Raw genomic sequence first — 22,643 nt, 5'->3', positions numbered from 1 at the left:
CAATTAATGTAGCAGATGGGGCGATCGAGGTGCCTGCCTAAGTATTTCATTTTTTTTTTAATTTAACGTCTGATTAATCTGTTCATGATATTTCCGTTTTGTGACATGTTGCATTAAAACAAATCCTGCTTGGAGAACATATAAAAATTTGCACTGCATTGGCCGGGAATCGAACCCGGGTCAACTGCTTGGGAAGCAGCTATGCTCACCACTATACCACCAACGCCCTATGATGTGGGTGCTCTCGGTTCTAAAGATTACAACCCCGAGTTCAATGACTATCTTGCACCAGTTTCAATGGTGCATTTGGTTTAGATACCAACATGAAAAGCAGTAGAAAGTTTCTTGTAGAGGGTAAGGAACTGGGGATTGAAACCAAGGCCAAATCTGTGCAGAAGAGAAGAAATGGAAAGCAGTAGTACAAATAGTGGAAATGAACATATTTAGGCAGCATTGGAAGCAAAGCAGCGAAGAGAAAGAGAGTGCCTTCCATGAAATGCCCAGGAGAATGATAAGAGCAGAACGAAAAGGCAAGAATGACATTCAAAGCATGCCCAGAAAAACGTGTGACGGTCCCACCAGTCATTTATGCTTATAATTGGGTATCTTTACTTTCAAAGTATGGGGTTGATCCTTTGGCGATCACTCTCTTGTATTTCAGCAGAGACAGATAGTTGAGAAGTCTTTTCTCACATAGCTAGCACAAGCCTGCGCTTTTCCTTGCTGGTAGCGTGGAAATGACAGATTGGTCCTCAGAAGAAAAAACAAGAAATATTATAGCAGAGGATGGTTTCGATCCATCGACCTCTGGGTTATGGGCCCAGCACGCTTCCGCTGCGCCACTCTGCTCCCTTGTAAAAGTGTTCTCTTTATGCAGATGAGGAGCTTTCAGCGAAGTGGCGAGGGATTGGTGGGTCTCGCTCCTCATTTGCCTAAGCATGCTGCAATGTATGCTGGGTGCAGAAAATCTTCATCTTCTCGTCTCACAGTCAGTCATAACTGAAAGTGCAGACCCTCTTGGGAACTAGCAGTTTCAGGCCTTTACCAAGATAGCAGCTCTCTAACCCTCTCCTCTCTCTTTGATCCTAGCGCTAGCATGCTCAGGATTTGATTTTAACTGGGAGCCAGAGATCTACCCGGTGAGGGCTTGCCCGGTGTGAGGCTTTTGAGCGTTTGGGAGCGTTCGGGACGTGAGGACGTTGGACAGGAAATGTTGCCATCTTGAAATACCCAACCTTCCTGCTGTCGTGAGAGGCTCTTTCCATGGACATCTGCCTCTTGGAGTCCTCTCAACTTGCTCTCTGATATAACATTTTGTGAGCTGCAGTTACATCCGATGGCTACAAGGTGGCGCTGCATTCAGGTGAGAGAACAAGTGTGCACAAAATCGTTGGGGACTTTTGCCAGATTCATCGGTGGATCTTGCCTACTTTTATTCACATGCTAGATATTGCCTAGAAATGCTTTTTAATATAGAGATGCTAGAGTTAGAATGTCTGGTCGGGGTTCAGCCCTTTCATTGTCTACCGCCCGCAACATATTTATTACCAGCACATGTGAGTGGTGACTCTGCTTTTTGGAAAATAGCATCTATTAGGACAATGAATGTAGCAGATGGGGCGATCGAGATGCCTGCCTAAGTATTTCATTTTTTTTTTAATTTAACGTCTGATTAATCTGTTCATGATATTTCCGTTTTGTGACATGTTGCATTAAAACAAATCCTGCTTGGAGAACATATAAAAATTTGCACTGCATTGGCCGGGAATCGAACCCGTGTCAACTGCTTGGGAAGCAGCTATGCTCACCACTATACCACCAACGCCCTATGATGTGGTTGCTCTCGGTTCTAAAGATTACAACCCCGAGTTCAATGACTATCTTGCACCAGTTTCAATGGTGCATTTGGTTTAGATACCAACATGAAAAGCAGTAGAAAGTTTCTTGTAGAGGGTAAGAAACTGGGGATTGAAACCAAGGCCAAATCTGTGCAGAAGAGAAGAAATGGAAAGCAGTAGTACAAATAGTGGAAATGAACATATTTAGGCAGCATTGGAAGCAAAGCAGCGAAGAGAAAGAGAGTGCCTTCCATGAAATGCCCAGGAGAATGATAAGAGCAGAACGAAAAGGCAAGAATGACATTCAAAGCATGCCCAGAAAAACGTGTGACGGTCCCACCAGTCATTTATGCTTATAATTGGGTATCTTTACTTTCAAAGTATGGGGTTGATCCTTTGGCGATCACTCTCTTGTATTTCAGCAGAGACAGATAGTTGAGAAGTCTTTTCTCACATAGCTAGCACAAGCCTGCGCTTTTCCTTGCTGGTAGCGTGGAAATGACAGATTGGTTCTCAGAAGAAAAAACAAGAAATATTATAGCAGAGGATGGTTTCGATCCATCGACCTCTGGGTTATGGGCCCAGCACGCTTCCGCTGCGCCACTCTGCTCCCTTGTAAAAGTGTTCTCTTTATGCAGAGGAGGAGCTTTCAGCGAAGTGGCGAGGGATTGGTTGGTCTCACTCCTCATTTGCCTAAGCATGCTGCAATGTATGCTGGGTGCAGAAAATCTTCATCTTCTCGTCTCACAGTCAGTCATAACTGAAAGTGCAGACCCTCTTGGGAACTAGCAGTTTCAGGCCTTTACCAAGATAGCATCTCTCTAACCCTCTCCTCTCTCTTTGATCCTAGCGCTAGCATGCTCAGGATTTGATTTTAACTGGGAGCCAGAGATCTACCTGGTGAGGGCTTGCCCGGTGTGAGGCTTTTGAGCGTTTGGGAGCGTTCGGGACGTGAGGACGTTGGACAGGAAATGTTGCCATCTTGAAATACCCAACCTTCCTGCTGTCATGAGAGGCTCTTTCCATGGACATCTGCCTCTTGGAGTCCTCTCAACTTGCTCTCTGATATAACATTTTGTGAGCTGCAGTTACATCCGATGGCTACAAGGTGGCGCTGCATTCAGGTGAGAGAACAAGTGTGCACAAAATCGTTGGGGACTTTTGCCAGATTCATCGGTGGATCTTGCCTACTTTTATTCACATGCTAGATATTGCCTAGAAATGCTTTTTAATATAGAGATGCTAGAGTTAGAATGTCTGGTCGGGGTTCAGCCCTTTCATTGTCTACCGCCCGCAACATATTTATTACCAGCACATGTGAGTGGTGACTCTGCTTTTTGGAAAATAGCATCTAATAGGACAATGAATGTAGCAGATGGGGCGATCGAGATGCCTGCCTAAGTATTTCATTTTTTTTTTAATTTAACGTCTGATTAATCTGTTCATGATATTTCCGTTTTGTGACATGTTGCATTAAAACAAATCCTGCTTGGAGAACATATAAAAATTTGCACTGCATTGGCCGGGAATCGAACCCAGGTCAACTGCTTGGGAAGCAGCTATGCTCACCACTATACCACCAACGCCCTATGATGTGGTTGCTCTCGGTTCTAAAGATTACAACCCCGAGTTCAATGACTATCTTGCACCAGTTTCAATGGTGCATTTGGTTTAGATACCAACATGAAAAGCAGTAGAAAGTTTCTTGTAGAGGGTAAGGAACTGGGGATTGAAACCAAGGCCAAATCTGTGCAGAAGAGAAGAAATGGAAAGCAGTAGTACAAATAGTGGAAATGAACATATTTAGGCAGCATTGGAAGCAAAGCAGCGAAGAGAAAGAGAGTGCCTTCCATGAAATGCCCAGGAGAATGATAAGAGCAGAACGAAAAGGCAAGAATGACATTCAAAGCATGCCCAGAAAAACGTGTGACGGTCCCACCAGTCATTTATGCTTATAATTGGGTATCTTTACTTTCAAAGTATGGGGTTGATCCTTTGGCGATCACTCTCTTGTATTTCAGCAGAGACAGATAGTTGAGAAGTCTTTTCTCACATAGCTAGCACAAGCCTGCGCTTTTCCTTGCTGGTAGCGTGGAAATGACAGATTGGTTCTCAGAAGAAAAAACAAGAAATATTATAGCAGAGGATGGTTTCGATCCATCGACCTCTGGGTTATGGGCCCAGCACGCTTCCGCTGCGCCACTCTGCTCCCTTGTAAAAGTGTTCTCTTTATGCAGAGGAGGAGCTTTCAGCGAAGTGGCGAGGGATTGGTGGGTCTCGCTCCTCATTTGCCTAAGCATGCTGCAATGTATGCTGGGTGCAGAAAATCTTCATCTTCTCGTCTCACAGTCAGTCATAACTGAAAGTGCAGACCCTCTTGGGAACTAGCAGTTTCAGGCCTCTACCAAGATAGCAGCTCTCTAACCCTCTCCTCTCTCTTTGATCCTAGCGCTAGCATGCTCAGGATTTGATTTTAACTGGGAGCCAGAGATCTACCCGGTGAGGGCTTGCCCGGTGTGAGGCTTTTGAGCGTTTGGGAGCATTCGGGACGTGAGGACGTTGGACAGGAAATGTTGCCATCTTGAAATATCCAACCTTCCTGCTGTCGTGAGAGGCTCTTTCCATGGACATCTGCCTCTTGGAGTCCTCTCAACTTGCTCGCTGATATAACATTTTGTGAGCTGCAGTTACATCCGATGGCTACAAGGTGGCGCTGCATTCAGGTGAGAGAACAAGTGTGCACAAAATCGTTGGGGACTTTTGCCAGATTCATCGGTGGATCTTGCCTACTTTTATTCACATGCTAGATATTGCCTAGAAATGCTTTTTAATATAGAGATGCTAGAGTTAGAATGTCTGGTCGGGGTTCAGCCCTTTCATTGTCTACCGCCCGCAACATATTTATTACCAGCACATGTGAGTGGTGACTCTGCTTTTTGGAAAATAGCATCTAATAGGACAATGAATGTAGCAGATGGGGCGATCGAGATGCCTGCCTAAGTATTTCATTTTTTTTTTTATTTAACGTCTGATTAATCTGTTCATGATATTTCCGTTTTGTGACATGTTGCATTAAAACAAATCCTGCTTGGAGAACATATAAAAATTTGCACTGCATTGGCCGGGAATCGAACCCGGGTCAACTGCTTGGGAAGCAGCTATGCTCACCACTATACCACCAACGCCCTATGATGTGGGTGCTCTCGGTTCTAAAGATTACAACCCCGAGTTCAATGACTATCTTGCACCAGTTTCAATGGTGCATTTGGTTTAGATACCAACATGAAAAGCAGTAGAAAGTTTCTTGTAGAGGGTAAGAAACTGGGGATTGAAACCAAGGCCAAATCTGTGCAGAAGAGAAGAAATGGAAAGCAGTAGTACAAATAGTGGAAATGAACATATTTAGGCAGCATTGGAAGCAAAGCAGCGAAGAGAAAGAGAGTGCCTTCCATGAAATGCCCAGGAGAATGATAAGAGCAGAACGAAAAGGCAAGAATGACATTCAAAGCATGCCCAGAAAAACGTGTGACGGTCCCACCAGTCATTTATGCTTATAATTGGGTATCTTTACTTTCAAAGTATGGGGTTGATCCTTTGGCGATCACTCTCTTGTATTTCAGCAGAGACAGATAGTTGAGAAGTCTTTTCTCACATAGCTAGCACAAGCCTGCGCTTTTCCTTGCTGGTAGCGTGGAAATGACAGATTGGTTCTCAGAAGAAAAAACAAGAAATATTATAGCAGAGGATGGTTTCGATCCATCGACCTCTGGGTTATGGGCCCAGCACGCTTCCGCTGCGCCACTCTGCTCCCCTCTGCTCCCTTGTAAAAGTGTTCTCTTTATGCAGATGAGGAGCTTTCAGCGAAGTGGCGAGGGATTGGTGGGTCTCACTCCTCATTTGCCTAAGCATGCTGCAATGTATGCTGGGTGCAGAAAATCTTCATCTTCTCGTCTCACAGTCAGTCATAACTGAAAGTGCAGACCCTCTTGGGAACTAGCAGTTTCAGGCCTTTACCAAGATAGCAGCTCTCTAACCCTCTCCTCTCTCTTTGATCCTAGCGCTAGCATGCTCAGGATTTGATTTTAACTGGGAGCCAGAGATCTACCCGGTGAGGGCTTGCCCGGTGTGAGGCTTTTGAGCGTTTGGGAGCGTTCGGGACGTTGGACAGGAAATGTTGCCATCTTGAAATATCCAACCTTCCTGCTGTCGTGAGAGGCTCTTTCCATGGACATCTGCCTCTTGGAGTCCTCTCAACTTGCTCTCTGATATAACATTTTGTGAGCTGCAGTTACATCCGATGGCTACAAGGTGGCGCTGCATTCAGGTGAGAGAACAAGTGTGCACAAAATCGTTGGGGACTTTTGCCAGATTCATCGGTGGATCTTGCCTACTTTTATTCACATGCTAGATATTGCCTAGAAATGCTTTTTAATATAGAGATGCTAGAGTTAGAATGTCTGGTCGGGGTTCAGCCCTTTCATTGTCTACCGCCCGCAACATATTTATTACCAGCACATGTGAGTGGTGACTCTGCTTTTTGGAAAATAGCATCTAATAGGACAATGAATGTAGCAGATGGGGCGATCGAGATGCCTGCCTAAGTATTTCATTTTTTTTTTTATTTAACGTCTGATTAATCTGTTCATGATATTTCCGTTTTGTGACATGTTGCATTAAAACAAATCCTGCTTGGAGAACATATAAAAATTTGCACTGCATTGGCCGGGAATCGAACCCGGGTCAACTGCTTGGGAAGCAGCTATGCTCACCACTATACCACCAACGCCCTATGATGTGGGTGCTCTCGGTTCTAAAGATTACAACCCCGAGTTCAATGACTATCTTGCACCAGTTTCAATGGTGCATTTGGTTTAGATACCAACATGAAAAGCAGTAGAAAGTTTCTTGTAGAGGGTAAGAAACTGGGGATTGAAACCAAGGCCAAATCTGTGCAGAAGAGAAGAAATGGAAAGCAGTAGTACAAATAGTGGAAATGAACATATTTAGGCAGCATTGGAAGCAAAGCAGCGAAGAGAAAGAGAGTGCCTTCCATGAAATGCCCAGGAGAATGATAAGAGCAGAACGAAAAGGCAAGAATGACATTCAAAGCATGCCCAGAAAAACGTGTGACGGTCCCACCAGTCATTTATGCTTATAATTGGGTATCTTTACTTTCAAAGTATGGGGTTGATCCTTTGGCGATCACTCTCTTGTATTTCAGCAGAGACAGATAGTTGAGAAGTCTTTTCTCACATAGCTAGCACAAGCCTGCGCTTTTCCTTGCTGGTAGCGTGGAAATGACAGATTGGTTCTCAGAAGAAAAAACAAGAAATATTATAGCAGAGGATGGTTTCGATGCATCAACCTCTGGGTTATGGGCCCAGCACGCTTCCGCTGCGCCACTCTGCTCCCTTGTAAAAGTGTTCTCTTTATGCAGAGGAGGAGCTTTCAGCGAAGTGGCGAGGGATTGGTGGGTCTCGCTCCTCATTTGCCTAAGCATGCTGCAATGTATGCTGGGAGCAGAAAATCTTCATCTTCTCGTCTCACAGTCAGTCATAACTGAAAGTGCAGACCCTCTTGGGAACTAGCAGTTTCAGGCCTTTACCAAGATAGCAGCTCTCTAACCCTCTCCTCTCTCTTTGATCCTAGCGCTAGCATGCTCAGGATTTGATTTTAACTGGGAGCCAGAGATCTACCCGGTGAGGGCTTGCCCGGTGTGAGGCTTTTGAGCGTTTGGGAGCGTTCGGGACGTGAGGACGTTGGACAGGAATTGTTGCCATCTTGAAATACCCAACCTTCCTGCTGTCGTGAGAGGCTCTTTCCATGGACATCTGCCTCTTGGAGTCCTCTCAACTTGCTCTCTGATATAACATTTTGTGAGCTGCAGTTACATCCGATGGCTACAAGGTGGCGCTGCATTCAGGTGAGAGAACAAGTGTGCACAAAATCGTTGGGGACTTTTGCCAGATTCATCGGTGGATCTTGCCTACTTTTATTCACATGCTAGATATTGCCTAGAAATGCTTTTTAATATAGAGATGCTAGAGTTAGAATGTCTGGTCGGGGTTCAGCCCTTTCATTGTCTACCGCCCGCAACATATTTATTACCAGCACATGTGAGTGGTGACTCTGCTTTTTGGAAAATAGCATCTAATAGGACAATGAATGTAGCAGATGGGGCGATCGAGATGCCTGCCTAAGTATTTCATTTTTTTTTAAATTTAACGTCTGATTAATCTGTTCATGATATTTCCGTTTTGTGACATGTTGCATTAAAACAAATCCTGCTTGGAGAACATATAAAAATTTGCACTGCATTGGCCGGGAATCGAACCCGGGTCAACTGCTTGGGAAGCAGCTATGCTCACCACTATACCACCAACGCCCTATGATGTGGTTGCTCTCGGTTCTAAAGATTACAACCCCGAGTTCAATGACTATCTTGCACCAGTTTCAATGGTGCATTTGGTTTAGATACCAACATGAAAAGCAGTAGAAAGTTTCTTGTAGAGGGTAAGGAACTGGGGATTGAAACCAAGGCCAAATCTGTGCAGAAGAGAAGAAATGGAAAGCAGTAGTACAAATAGTGGAAATGAACATATTTAGGCAGCATTGGAAGCAAAGCAGCGAAGAGAAAGAGAGTGCCTTCCATGAAATGCCCAGGAGAATGATAAGAGCAGAACGAAAAGGCAAGAATGACATTCAAAGCATGCCCAGAAAAACGTGTGACGGTCCCACCAGTCATTTATGCTTATAATTGGGTATCTTTACTTTCAAAGTATGGGGTTGATCCTTTGGCGATCACTCTCTTGTATTTCAGCAGAGACAGATAGTTGAGAAGTCTTTTCTCACATAGCTAGCACAAGCCTGCGCTTTTCCTCGCTGGTAGCGTGGTAATGACAGATTGGTTCTCAGAAGAAAAAACAAGAAATATTATAGCAGAGGATGGTTTCGATCCATCGACCTCTGGGTTATGGGCCCAGCACGCTTCCGCTGCGCCACTCTGCTCCCTTGTAAAAGTGTTCTCTTTATGCAGAGGAGGAGCTTTCAGCGAAGTGGCGAGGGATTGGTGGGTCTCGCTCCTCATTTGCCTAAGCATGCTGCAATGTATGCTGGGTGCAGAAAATCTTCATCTTCTCGTCTCACAGTCAGTCATAACTGAAAGTGCAGACCCTCTTGGGAACTAGCAGTTTCAGGCCTCTACCAAGATAGCAGCTCTCTAACCCTCTCCTCTCTCTTTGATCCTAGCGCTAGCATGCTCAGGATTTGATTTTAACTGGGAGCCAGAGATCTACCCGGTGAGGGCTTGCCCGGTGTGAGGCTTTTGAGCGTTTGGGAGCATTCGGGACGTGAGGACGTTGGACAGGAAATGTTGCCATCTTGAAATATCCAACCTTCCTGCTGTCGTGAGAGGCTCTTTCCATGGACATCTGCCTCTTGGAGTCCTCTCAACTTGCTCGCTGATATAACATTTTGTGAGCTGCAGTTACATCCGATGGCTACAAGGTGGCGCTGCATTCAGGTGAGAGAACAAGTGTGCACAAAATCGTTGGGGACTTTTGCCAGATTCATCGGTGGATCTTGCCTACTTTTATTCACATGCTAGATATTGCCTAGAAATGCTTTTTAATATAGAGATGCTAGAGTTAGAATGTCTGGTCGGGGTTCAGCCCTTTCATTGTCTACCGCCCGCAACATATTTATTACCAGCACATGTGAGTGGTGACTCTGCTTTTTGGAAAATAGCATCTAATAGGACAATGAATGTAGCAGATGGGGCGATCGAGATGCCTGCCTAAGTATTTCATTTTTTTTTTTATTTAACGTCTGATTAATCTGTTCATGATATTTCCGTTTTGTGACATGTTGCATTAAAACAAATCCTGCTTGGAGAACATATAAAAATTTGCACTGCATTGGCCGGGAATCGAACCCGGGTCAACTGCTTGGGAAGCAGCTATGCTCACCACTATACCACCAACGCCCTATGATGTGGGTGCTCTCGGTTCTAAAGATTACAACCCCGAGTTCAATGACTATCTTGCACCAGTTTCAATGGTGCATTTGGTTTAGATACCAACATGAAAAGCAGTAGAAAGTTTCTTGTAGAGGGTAAGAAACTGGGGATTGAAACCAAGGCCAAATCTGTGCAGAAGAGAAGAAATGGAAAGCAGTAGTACAAATAGTGGAAATGAACATATTTAGGCAGCATTGGAAGCAAAGCAGCGAAGAGAAAGAGAGTGCCTTCCATGAAATGCCCAGGAGAATGATAAGAGCAGAACGAAAAGGCAAGAATGACATTCAAAGCATGCCCAGAAAAACGTGTGACGGTCCCACCAGTCATTTATGCTTATAATTGGGTATCTTTACTTTCAAAGTATGGGGTTGATCCTTTGGCGATCACTCTCTTGTATTTCAGCAGAGACAGATAGTTGAGAAGTCTTTTCTCACATAGCTAGCACAAGCCTGCGCTTTTCCTTGCTGGTAGCGTGGAAATGACAGATTGGTTCTCAGAAGAAAAAACAAGAAATATTATAGCAGAGGATGGTTTCGATGCATCAACCTCTGGGTTATGGGCCCAGCACGCTTCCGCTGCGCCACTCTGCTCCCTTGTAAAAGTGTTCTCTTTATGCAGAGGAGGAGCTTTCAGCGAAGTGGCGAGGGATTGGTGGGTCTCGCTCCTCATTTGCCTAAGCATGCTGCAATGTATGCTGGGAGCAGAAAATCTTCATCTTCTCGTCTCACAGTCAGTCATAACTGAAAGTGCAGACCCTCTTGGGAACTAGCAGTTTCAGGCCTTTACCAAGATAGCAGCTCTCTAACCCTCTCCTCTCTCTTTGATCCTAGCGCTAGCATGCTCAGGATTTGATTTTAACTGGGAGCCAGAGATCTACCCGGTGAGGGCTTGCCCGGTGTGAGGCTTTTGAGCGTTTGGGAGCGTTCGGGACGTGAGGACGTTGGACAGGAATTGTTGCCATCTTGAAATACCCAACCTTCCTGCTGTCGTGAGAGGCTCTTTCCATGGACATCTGCCTCTTGGAGTCCTCTCAACTTGCTCTCTGATATAACATTTTGTGAGCTGCAGTTACATCCGATGGCTACAAGGTGGCGCTGCATTCAGGTGAGAGAACAAGTGTGCACAAAATCGTTGGGGACTTTTGCCAGATTCATCGGTGGATCTTGCCTACTTTTATTCACATGCTAGATATTGCCTAGAAATGCTTTTTAATATAGAGATGCTAGAGTTAGAATGTCTGGTCGGGGTTCAGCCCTTTCATTGTCTACCGCCCGCAACATATTTATTACCAGCACATGTGAGTGGTGACTCTGCTTTTTGGAAAATAGCATCTAATAGGACAATGAATGTAGCAGATGGGGCGATCGAGATGCCTGCCTAAGTATTTCATTTTTTTTTAAATTTAACGTCTGATTAATCTGTTCATGATATTTCCGTTTTGTGACATGTTGCATTAAAACAAATCCTGCTTGGAGAACATATAAAAATTTGCACTGCATTGGCCGGGAACCGAACCCGGGTCAACTGCTTGGGAAGCAGCTATGCTCACCACTATACCACCAACGCCCTATGATGTGGTTGCTCTCGGTTCTAAAGATTACAACCCCGAGTTCAATGACTATCTTGCACCAGTTTCAATGGTGCATTTGGTTTAGATACCAACATGAAAAGCAGTAGAAAGTTTCTTGTAGAGGGTAAGGAACTGGGGATTGAAACCAAGGCCAAATCTGTGCAGAAGAGAAGAAATGGAAAGCAGTAGTACAAATAGTGGAAATGAACATATTTAGGCAGCATTGGAAGCAAAGCAGCGAAGAGAAAGAGAGTGCCTTCCATGAAATGCCCAGGAGAATGATAAGAGCAGAACGAAAAGGCAAGAATGACATTCAAAGCATGCCCAGAAAAACGTGTGACGGTCCCACCAGTCATTTATGCTTATAATTGGGTATCTTTACTTTCAAAGTATGGGGTTGATCCTTTGGCGATCACTCTCTTGTATTTCAGCAGAGACAGATAGTTGAGAAGTCTTTTCTCACATAGCTAGCACAAGCCTGCGCTTTTCCTCGCTGGTAGCGTGGTAATGACAGATTGGTTCTCAGAAGAAAAAACAAGAAATATTATAGCAGAGGATGGTTTCGATCCATCGACCTCTGGGTTATGGGCCCAGCACGCTTCCGCTGCGCCACTCTGCTCCCTTGTAAAAGTGTTCTCTTTATGCAGAGGAGGAGCTTTCAGCGAAGTGGCGAGGGATTGGTTGGTCTCGCTCCTCATTTGCCTAAGCATGCTGCAATGTATGCTGGGTGCAGAAAATCTTCATCTTCTCGTCTCACAGTCAGTCATAACTGAAAGTGCAGACCCTCTTGGGAACTAGCAGTTTCAGGCCTTTACCAAGATAGCAGCTCTCTAACCCTCTCCTCTCTCTTTGATCCTAGCGCTAGCATGCTCAGGATTTGATTTTAACTGGGAGCCAGAGATCTACCCGGTGAGGGCTTGCCCGGTGTGAGGCTTTTGAGCGTTTGGGAGCGTTCGGGACGTGAGGACGTTGGACAGGAAATGTTGCCATCTTGAAATACCCAACCTTCCTGCTGTCGTGAGAGGCTCTTTCCATGGACATCTGCCTCTTGGAGTCCTCTCAACTTGCTCTCTGATATAACATTTTGTGAGCTGCAGTTACATCCGATGGCTACAAGGTGGCGCTGCATTCAGGTGAGAGAACAAGTGTGCACAAAATCATTGGGGACTTTTGCCAGATTCATCGGTGGATCTTGCCTACTTTTATTCACATGCTAGATATTGCCTAGAAATGCTTTTTAATATAGAGATGCTAGAGTTAGAATGTCTGGTCGGGGTTCAGCCCTTTCATTGTCTACCGCCCGCAACATATTTATTACCAGCACATGTGAGTGGTGACTCTGCTTTTTGGAAAATAGCATCTAATAGGACAATGAATGTAGCAGATGGGGCAATCGAGATGCCTGCCTAAGTATTTCATTTTTTTTTAAATTTAACGTCTGATTAATCTGTTCATGATATTTCCGTTTTGTGACATGTTGCATTAAAACAAATCCTGCTTGGAGAACATATAAAAATTTGCACTGCATGGGCCGGGAACCGAACCCGGGTCAACTGCTTGGGAAGCAGATATGCTCACCACTATACCACCAACGCCCTATGATGTGGTTGCTCTCGGTTCTAAAGATTACAACCCCGAGTTCAATGACTATCTTGCACCAGTTTCAATGGTGCATTTGGTTTAGATACCAACATGAAAAGCAGTAGAAAGTTTCTTGTAGAGGGTAAGGAACTGGGGATTGAAACCAAGGCCAAATCTGTGCAGAAGAGAAGAAATGGAAAGCAGTAGTACAAATAGTGGAAATGAACATATTTAGGCAGCATTGGAAGCAAAGCAGCGAAGAGAAAGAGAGTGCCTTCCATGAAATGCCCAGGAGAATGATAAGAGCAGAACGAAAAGGCAAGAATGACATTCAAAGCATGCCCAGAAAAACGTGTGACGGTCCCACCAGTCATTTATGCTTATAATTGGGTATCTTTACTTTCAAAGTATGGGGTTGATCCTTTGGCGATCACTCTCTTGTATTTCAGCAGAGACAGATAGTTGAGAAGTCTTTTCTCACATAGCTAGCACAAGCCTGCGCTTTTCCTTGCTGGTAGCGTGGAAATGACAGATTGGTTCTCAGAAGAAAAAACAAGAAATATTATAGCAGAGGATGGTTTCGATCCATCGACCTCTGGGTTATGGGCCCAGCACGCTTCCGCTGCGCCACTCTGCTCCCTTGTAAAAGTGTTCTCTTTATGCAGAGGAGGAGCTTTCAGCGAAGTGGCGAGGGATTGGTGGGTCTCGCTCCTCATTTGCCTAAGCATGCTGCAATGTATGCTGGGTGCAGAAAATCTTCATCTTCTCGTCTCACAGTCAGTCATAACTGAAAGTGCAGACCCTCTTGGGAACTAGCAGTTTCAGGCCTTTACCAAGATAGCAGCTCTCTAACCCTCTCCTCTCTCTTTGATCCTAGCGCTAGCATGCTCAGGATTTGATTTTAACTGGGAGCCAGAGATCTACCCGGTGAGGGGAGGCTTTTGAGCGTTTGGGAGCATTCGGGACGTGAGGACGTTGGACAGGAAATGTTGCCATCTTGAAATATCCAACCTTCCTGCTGTCGTGAGAGGCTCTTTCCATGGACATCTGCCTCTTGGAGTCCTCTCAACTTGCTCTCTGATATAACATTTTGTGAGCTGCAGTTACATCCGATGGCTACAAGGTGGCGCTGCATTCAGGTGAGAGAACAAGTGTGCACAAAATCGTTGGGGACTTTTGCCAGATTCATCGGTGGATCTTGCCTACTTTTATTCACATGCTAGATATTGCCTAGAAATGCTTTTTAATATAGAGATGCTAGAGTTAGAATGTCTGGTCGGGGTTCAGCCCTTTCATTGTCTACCGCCCGCAACATATTTATTACCAGCACATGTGAGTGGTGACTCTGCTTTTTGGAAAATAGCATCTAATAGGACAATGAATGTAGCAGATGGGGCGATCGAGATGCCTGCCTAAGTATTTCATTTTTCTTTTAATTTAACGTCTGATTAATCTGTTCATGATATTTCCGTTTTGTGACATGTTGCATTAAAACAAATCCTGCTTGGAGAACATATAAAAATTTGCACTGCATTGGCCGGGAATCGAACCCGGGTCAACTGCTTGGGAAGCAGCTATGCTCACCACTATACCATCAACGCCCTATGATGTGGGTGCTCTCGGTTCTAAAGATTACAACCCCGAGTTCAATGACTATCTTGCACCAGTTTCAATGGTGCATTTGGTTTAGATACCAACATGAAAAGCAGTAGAAAGTTTCTTGTAGAGGGTAAGAAACTGGGGATTGAAACCAAGGCCAAATCTGTGCAGAAGAGAAGAAATGGAAAGCAGTAGTACAAATAGTGGAAATGAACATATTTAGGCAGCATTGGAAGCAAAGCAGCGAAGAGAAAGAGAGTGCCTTCCATGAAATGCCCAGGAGAATGATAAGAGCAGAACGAAAAGGCAAGAATGACATTCAAAGCATGCCCAGAAAAACGTGTGACGGTCCCACCAGTCATTTATGCTTATAATTGGGTATCTTTACTTTCAAAGTATGGGGTTGATCCTTTGGCGATCACTCTCTTGTATTTCAGCAGAGACAGATAGTTGAGAAGTCTTTTCTCACATAGCTAGCACAAGCCTGCGCTTTTCCTTGCTGGTAGCGTGGAAATGACAGATTGGTTCTCAGAAGAAAAAACAAGAAATATTATAGCAGAGGATGGTTTCGATCCATCGACCTCTGGGTTATGGGCCCAGCACGCTTCCGCTGCGCCACTCTGCTCCCTTGTAAAAGTGTTCTCTTTATGCAGAGGAGGAGCTTTCAGCGAAGTGGCGAGGGATTGGTGGGTCTCGCTCCTCATTTGCCTAAGCATGCTGCAATGTATGCTGGGTGCAGAAAATCTTCATCTTCTCGTCTCACAGTCAGTCATAACTGAAAGTGCAGACCCTCTTGGGAACTAGCAGTTTCAGGCCTTTACCAAGATAGCAGCTCTCTAACCCTCTCCTCTCTCTTTGATCCTAGCGCTAGCATGCTCAGGATTTGATTTTAACTGGGAGCCAGAGATCTACCCGGTGAGGGCTTGCCCGGTGTGAGGCTTTTGAGCGTTTGGGAGCATTCGGGACGTGAGGACGTTGGACAGGAAATGTTGCCATCTTGAAATATCCAACCTTCCTGCTGTCGTGAGAGGCTCTTTCCATGGACATCTGCCTCTTGGAGTCCTCTCAACTTGCTCTCTGATATAACATTTTGTGAGCTGCAGTTACATCCGATGGCTACAAGGTGGCGCTGCATTCAGGTGAGAGAACAAGTGTGCACAAAATCGTTGGGGACTTTTGCCAGATTCATCAGTGGATCTTGCCTACTTTTATTCACATGCTAGATATTGCCTAGAAATGCTTTTTAATATAGAGATGCTAGAGTTAGAATGTCTGGTCGGGGTTCAGCCCTTTCATTGTCTACCGCCCGCAACATATTTATTACCAGCACATGTGAGTGGTGACTCTGCTTTTTGGAAAATAGCATCTAATAGGACAATGAATGTAGCAGATGGGGCGATCGAGATGCCTGCCTAAGTATTTCATTTTTTTTTTAATTTAACGTCTGATTAATCTGTTCATGATATTTCCGTTTTGTGACATGTTGCATTAAAACAAATCCTGCTTGGAGAACATATAAAAATTTGCACTGCATTGGCCGGGAATCGAACCCGGGTCAACTGTTTGGGAAGCAGCTATGCTCACCACTATACCACCAACGCCCTATGATGTGGTTGCTCTCGGTTCTAAAGATTACAACCCCGAGTTCAATGACTATCTTGCACCAGTTTCAATAGTGCATTTGGTTTAGATACCAACATGAAAAGCAGTAGAAAGTTTCTTGTAGAGGGTAAGGAACTGGGGATTAAAACCAAGGCCAAATCTGTGCAGAAGAGAAGAAATGGAAAGCAGTAGTACAAATAGTGGAAATGAACATATTTAGGCAGCATTGGAAGCAAAGCAGCGAAGAGAAAGAGAGTGCCTTCCATGAAATGCCCAGGAGAATGATAAGAGCAGAACGAAAAGGCAAGAATGACATTCAAAGCATGCCCAGAAAAACGTGTGACGGTCCCACCAGTCATTTATGCTTATAATTGGGTATCTTTACTTTCAAAGTATGGGGTTGATCCTTTGGCGATCACTCTCTTGTATTTCAGCAGAGACAGATAGTTGAGAAGTCTTTTCTCACATAGCTAGCACAAGCCTGCGCTTTTCCTTGCTGGTAGCGTGGAAATGACAGATTGGTTCTCAGAAGAAAAAACAAGAAATATTATAGCAGAGGATGGTTTCGATCCATCGACCTCTGGGTTATGGGCCCAGCACGCTTCCGCTGCGCCACTCTGCTCCCTTGTAAAAGTGTTCTCTTTATGCAGAGGAGGAGCTTTCAGCGAAGTGGCGAGGGATTGGTTGGTCTCGCTCCTCATTTGCCTAAGCATGCTGCAATGTATGCTGGGTGCAGAAAATCTTCATCTTCTCGTCTCACAGTCAGTCATAACTGAAAGTGCAGACCCTCTTGGGAACTAGCAGTTTCAGGCCTTTACCAAGATAGCATCTCTCTAACCCTCTCCTCTCTCTTTGATCCTAGCGCTAGCATGCTCAGGATTTGATTTTAACTGGGAGCCAGAGATCTACCCGGTGAGGGCTTGCCCGGTGTGAGGCTTTTGAGCGTTTGGGAGCGTTCGGGACGTGAGGACATTGGACAGGAAATGTTGCCATCTTGAAATATCCAACCTTCCTGCTGTCGTGAGAGGCTCTTTCCATGGACATCTGCCTCTTGGAGTCCTCTCAACTTGCTCGCTGATATAACATTTTTTGAGCTGCAGTTACATCCGATGGCTACAAGGTGGCGCTGCATTCAGGTGAGAGAACAAGTGTGCACAAAATCGTTGGGGACTTTTGCCAGATTCATCGGTGGATCTTGCCTACTTTTATTCACATGCTAGATATTGCCTAGAAATGCTTTTTAATATAGAGATGCTAGAGTTAGAATGTCTGGTCGGGGTTCAGCCCTTTCATTGTCTACCGCCCGCAACATATTTATTACCAGCACATGTGAGTGGTGACTCTGATTTTTGGAAAATAGCATTTAATAGGACAATGAATGTAGCAGATGGGGCGATCGAGATGCCTGCCTAAGTATTTCATTTTTTTTTTAATTTAATGTCTGATTAATCTGTTCATGATATTTCCGTTTTGTGACATGTTGCATTAAAACAAATCCTGCTTGGAGAATATATAAAAATTTGCACTGCATTGGCCGGGAATCGAACCCGGGTCAACTGCTTGGGAAGCAGCTATGCTCACCACTATACCACCAACGCCCTATGATGTGGTTGCTCTCGGTTCTAAAGATTACAACCCCGAGTTCAATGACTATCTTGCACCAGTTTCAATGGTGCATTTGGTTTAGATACCAACATGAAAAGCAGTAGAAAGTTTCTTGTAGAGGGTAAGGAACTGGGGATTGAAACCAAGGCCAAATCTGTGCAGAAGAGAAGAAATGGAAAGCAGTAGTACAAATAGTGGAAATGAACATATTTAGGCAGCATTGGAAGCAAAGCAGCGAAGAGAAAGAGAGTGCCTTCCATGAAATGCCCAGGAGAATGATAAGAGCAGAACGAAAAGGCAAGAATGACATTCAAAGCATGCCCAGAAAAACGTGTGACGGTCCCACCAGTCATTTATGCTTATAATTGGGTATCTTTACTTTCAAAGTATGGGGTTGATCCTTTGGCGATCACTCTCTTGTATTTCAGCAGAGACAGATAGTTGAGAAGTCTTTTCTCACATAGCTAGCACAAGCCTGCGCTTTTCCTTGCTGGTAGCGTGGAAATGACAGATTGGTTCTCAGAAGAAAAAACAAGAAATATTATAGCAGAGGATGGTTTCGATCCATCGACCTCTGGGTTATGGGCCCAGCACGCTTCCGCTGCGCCACTCTGCTCCCTTGTAAAAGTGTTCTCTTTATGCAGAGGAGGAGCTTTCAGCGAAGTGGCGAGGGATTGGTGGGTCTCGCTCCTCATTTGCCTAAGCATGCTGCAATGTATGCTGGGTGCAGAAAATCTTCATCTTCTCGTCTCACAGTCAGTCATAACTGAAAGTGCAGACCCTCTTGGGAACTAGCAGTTTCAGGCCTCTACCAAGATAGCAGCTCTCTAACCCTCTCCTCTCTCTTTGATCCTAGCGCTAGCATGCTCAGGATTTGATTTTAACTGGGAGCCAGAGATCTACCCGGTGAGGGCTTGCCCGGTGTGAGGCTTTTGAGCGTTTGGGAGCATTCGGGACGTGAGGACGTTGGACAGGAAATGTTGCCATCTTGAAATATCCAACCTTCCTGCTGTCGTGAGAGGCTCTTTCCATGGACATCTGCCTCTTGGAGTCCTCTCAACTTGCTCGCTGATATAACATTTTGTGAGCTGCAGTTACATCCGATGGCTACAAGGTGGCGCTGCATTCAGGTGAGAGAACAAGTGTGCACAAAATCGTTGGGGACTTTTGCCAGATTCATCGGTGGATCTTGCCTACTTTTATTCACATGCTAGATATTGCCTAGAAATGCTTTTTAATATAGAGATGCTAGAGTTAGAATGTCTGGTCGGGGTTCAGCCCTTTCATTGTCTACCGCCCGCAACATATTTATTACCAGCACATGTGAGTGGTGACTCTGCTTTTTGGAAAATAGCATCTAATAGGACAATGAATGTAGCAGATGGGGCGATCGAGATGCCTGCCTAAGTATTTCATTTTTTTTTTTATTTAACGTCTGATTAATCCGTTCATGATATTTCCGTTTTGTGACATGTTGCATTAAAACAAATCCTGCTTGGAGAACATATACAAATTTGCACTGCATTGGCCGGGAATCGAACCCGGGTCAACTGCTTGGGAAGCAGCTATGCTCACCACTATACCACCAACGCCCTATGATGTGGGTGCTCTCGGTTCTAAAGATTACAACCCCGAGTTCAATGACTATCTTGCACCAGTTTCAATGGTGCATTTGGTTTAGATACCAACATGAAAAGCAGTAGAAAGTTTCTTGTAGAGGGTAAGAAACTGGGGATTGAAACCAAGGCCAAATCTGTGCAGAAGAGAAGAAATGGAAAGCAGTAGTACAAATAGTGGAAATGAACATATTTAGGCAGCATTGGAAGCAAAGCAGCGAAGAGAAAGAGAGTGCCTTCCATGAAATGCCCAGGAGAATGATAAGAGCAGAACGAAAAGGCAAGAATGACATTCAAAGCATGCCCAGAAAAACGTGTGACGGTCCCACCAGTCATTTATGCTTATAATTGGGTATCTTTACTTTCAAAGTATGGGGTTGATCCTTTGGCGATCACTCTCTTGTATTTCAGCAGAGACAGATAGTTGAGAAGTCTTTTCTCACATAGCTAGCACAAGCCTGCGCTTTTCCTTGCTGGTAGCGTGGAAATGACAGATTGGTTCTCAGAAGAAAAAACAAGAAATATTATAGCAGAGGATGGTTTCGATCCATCGACCTCTGGGTTATGGGCCCAGCACGCTTCCGCTGCGCCACTCTGCTCCCTTGTAAAAGTGTTCTCTTTATGCAGAGGAGGAGCTTTCAGCGAAGTGGCGAGGGATTGGTGGGTCTCGCTCCTCATTTGCCTAAGCATGCTGCAATGTATGCTGGGTGCAGAAAATCTTCATCTTCTCGTCTCACAGTCAGTCATAACTGAAAGTGCAGACCCTCTTGGGAACTAGCAGTTTCAGGCCTCTACCAAGATAGCAGCTCTCTAACCCTCTCCTCTCTCTTTGATCCTAGCGCTAGCATGCTCAGGATTTTATTTTAACTGGGAGCCAGAGATCTACCCGGTGAGGGCGAGGCTTTTGAGCGTTTGGGAGCATTCGGGACGTGAGGACGTTGGACAGGAAATGTTGCCATCTTGAAATATCCAACCTTCCTGCTGTCGTGAGAGGCTCTTTCCATGGACATCTGCCTCTTGGAGTCCTCTCAACTTGCTCGCTGATATAACATTTTGTGAGCTGCAGTTACATCCGATGGCTACAAGGTGGCGCTGCATTCAGGTGAGAGAACAAGTGTGCACAAAATCGTTGGGGACTTTTGCCAGATTCATCGGTGGATCTTGCCTACTTTTATTCACATGCTAGATATTGCCTAGAAATGCTTTTTAATATAGAGATGCTAGAGTTAGAATGTCTGGTCGGGGTTCAGCCCTTTCATTGTCTACCGCCCGCAACATATTTATTACCAGCACATGTGAGTGGTGACTCTGCTTTTTGGAAAATAGCATCTAATAGGACAATGAATGTAGCAGATGGGGCGATCGAGATGCCTGCCTAAGTATTTCATTTTTTTTTTTATTTAACGTCTGATTAATCTGTTCATGATATTTCCGTTTTGTGACATGTTGCATTAAAACAAATCCTGCTTGGAGAACATATAAAAATTTGCACTGCATTGGCCGGGAATCGAACCCGGGTCAACTGCTTGGGAAGCAGCTATGCTCACCACTATACCACCAACGCCCTATGATGTGGGTGCTCTCGGTTCTAAAGATTACAACCCCGAGTTCAATGACTATCTTGCACCAGTTTCAATGGTGCATTTGGTTTAGATACCAACATGAAAAGCAGTAGAAAGTTTCTTGTAGAGGGTAAGAAACTGGGGATTGAAACCAAGGCCAAATCTGTGCAGAAGAGAAGAAATGGAAAGCAGTAGTACAAATAGTGGAAATGAACATATTTAGGCAGCATTGGAAGCAAAGCAGCGAAGAGAAAGAGAGTGCCTTCCATGAAATGCCCAGGAGAATGATAAGAGCAGAACGAAAAGGCAAGAATGACATTCAAAGCATGCCCAGAAAAACGTGTGACGGTCCCACCAGTCATTTATGCTTATAATTGGGTATCTTTACTTTCAAAGTATGGGGTTGATCCTTTGGCGATCACTCTCTTGTATTTCAGCAGAGACAGATAGTTGAGAAGTCTTTTCTCACATAGCTAGCACAAGCCTGCGCTTTTCCTTGCTGGTAGCGTGGAAATGACAGATTGGTTCTCAGAAGAAAAAACAAGAAATATTATAGCAGAGGATGGTTTCGATCCATCAACCTCTGGGTTATGGGCCCAGCACGCTTCCGCTGCGCCACTCTGCTCCCTTGTAAAAGTGTTCTCTTTATGCAGAGGAGGAGCTTTCAGCGAAGTGGCGAGGGATTGGTGGGTCTCGCTCCTCATTTGCCTAAGCATGCTGCAATGTATGCTGGGAGCAGAAAATCTTCATCTTCTCGTCTCACAGTCAGTCATAACTGAAAGTGCAGACCCTCTTGGGAACTAGCAGTTTCAGGCCTTTACCAAGATAGCAGCTCTCTAACCCTCTCCTCTCTCTTTGATCCTAGCGCTAGCATGCTCAGGATTTGATTTTAACTGGGAGCCAGAGATCTACCCGGTGAGGGCTTGCCCGGTGTGAGGCTTTTGAGCGTTTGGGAGCGTTCGGGACGTGAGGACGTTGGACAGGAAATGTTGCCATCTTGAAATACCCAACCTTCCTGCTGTCGTGAGAGGCTCTTTCCATGGACATCTGCCTCTTGGAGTCCTCTCAACTTGCTCTCTGATATAACATTTTGTGAGCTGCAGTTACATCCGATGGCTACAAGGTGGCGCTGCATTCAGGTGAGAGAACAAGTGTGCACAAAATCGTTGGGGACTTTTGCCAGATTCATCGGTGGATCTTGCCTACTTTTATTCACATGCTAGATATTGCCTAGAAATGCTTTTTAATATAGAGATGCTAGAGTTAGAATGTCTGGTCGGGGTTCAGCCCTTTCATTGTCTACCGCCCGCAACATATTTATTACCAGCACATGTGAGTGGTGACTCTGCTTTTTGGAAAATAGCATCTAATAGGACAATGAATGTAGCAGATGGGGCGATCGAGATGCCTGCCTAAGTATTTCATTTTTTTTTAAATTTAACGTCTGATTAATCTGTTCATGATATTTCCGTTTTGTGACATGTTGCATTAAAACAAATCCTGCTTGGAGAACATATAAACATTTGCACTGCATTGGCCGGGAACCGAACCCGGGTCAACTGCTTGGGAAGCAGATATGCTCACCACTATACCACCAACGCCCTATGATGTGGTTGCTCTCGGTTCTAAAGATTACAACCCCGAGTTCAATGA

General features: G+C 44.9%; 9 non-coding genes across 9 annotated transcripts; all 9 read right to left on the bottom strand.

Annotated features, from left to right (window-relative positions):
* Window positions 1–154: 154 nt before the first annotated feature.
* Window positions 155–226, bottom strand: TRNAG-CCC (transfer RNA glycine (anticodon CCC)). Its single transcript has one exon. It is a non-coding gene; the product is annotated as a tRNA-Gly (tRNA).
* Window positions 227–3,352: 3,126 nt separating this feature from the next.
* On the bottom strand, window positions 3,353–3,424 carry TRNAG-CCC (transfer RNA glycine (anticodon CCC)). Its single transcript has one exon. It is a non-coding gene; the product is annotated as a tRNA-Gly (tRNA).
* A 1,527-nt stretch (window positions 3,425–4,951) lies between these two features.
* TRNAG-CCC (transfer RNA glycine (anticodon CCC)) lies at window positions 4,952–5,023 on the bottom strand. The gene has a single exon. It is a non-coding gene; the product is annotated as a tRNA-Gly (tRNA).
* A 1,529-nt stretch (window positions 5,024–6,552) lies between these two features.
* Window positions 6,553–6,624, bottom strand: TRNAG-CCC (transfer RNA glycine (anticodon CCC)). The gene has a single exon. It is a non-coding gene; the product is annotated as a tRNA-Gly (tRNA).
* A 1,527-nt stretch (window positions 6,625–8,151) lies between these two features.
* On the bottom strand, window positions 8,152–8,223 carry TRNAG-CCC (transfer RNA glycine (anticodon CCC)). Its single transcript has one exon. It is a non-coding gene; the product is annotated as a tRNA-Gly (tRNA).
* Window positions 8,224–9,750: 1,527 nt separating this feature from the next.
* TRNAG-CCC (transfer RNA glycine (anticodon CCC)) lies at window positions 9,751–9,822 on the bottom strand. The gene has a single exon. It is a non-coding gene; the product is annotated as a tRNA-Gly (tRNA).
* Window positions 9,823–17,733: 7,911 nt separating this feature from the next.
* On the bottom strand, window positions 17,734–17,805 carry TRNAG-CCC (transfer RNA glycine (anticodon CCC)). The gene has a single exon. It is a non-coding gene; the product is annotated as a tRNA-Gly (tRNA).
* A 1,527-nt stretch (window positions 17,806–19,332) lies between these two features.
* Window positions 19,333–19,404, bottom strand: TRNAG-CCC (transfer RNA glycine (anticodon CCC)). Its single transcript has one exon. It is a non-coding gene; the product is annotated as a tRNA-Gly (tRNA).
* A 1,516-nt stretch (window positions 19,405–20,920) lies between these two features.
* TRNAG-CCC (transfer RNA glycine (anticodon CCC)) lies at window positions 20,921–20,992 on the bottom strand. The gene has a single exon. It is a non-coding gene; the product is annotated as a tRNA-Gly (tRNA).
* Between the last annotated feature and the right edge of the window lie 1,651 nt (window positions 20,993–22,643).

This window comes from Triturus cristatus, chromosome 11, assembly GCF_964204655.1.
Source record: "Triturus cristatus chromosome 11, aTriCri1.1, whole genome shotgun sequence".
NCBI lineage: Eukaryota > Metazoa > Chordata > Amphibia > Caudata > Salamandridae > Triturus > Triturus cristatus.
The sequence above is the reverse complement of the archived record's forward strand: the minus strand, read 5'-3'. Positions and strand labels throughout refer to the sequence as shown.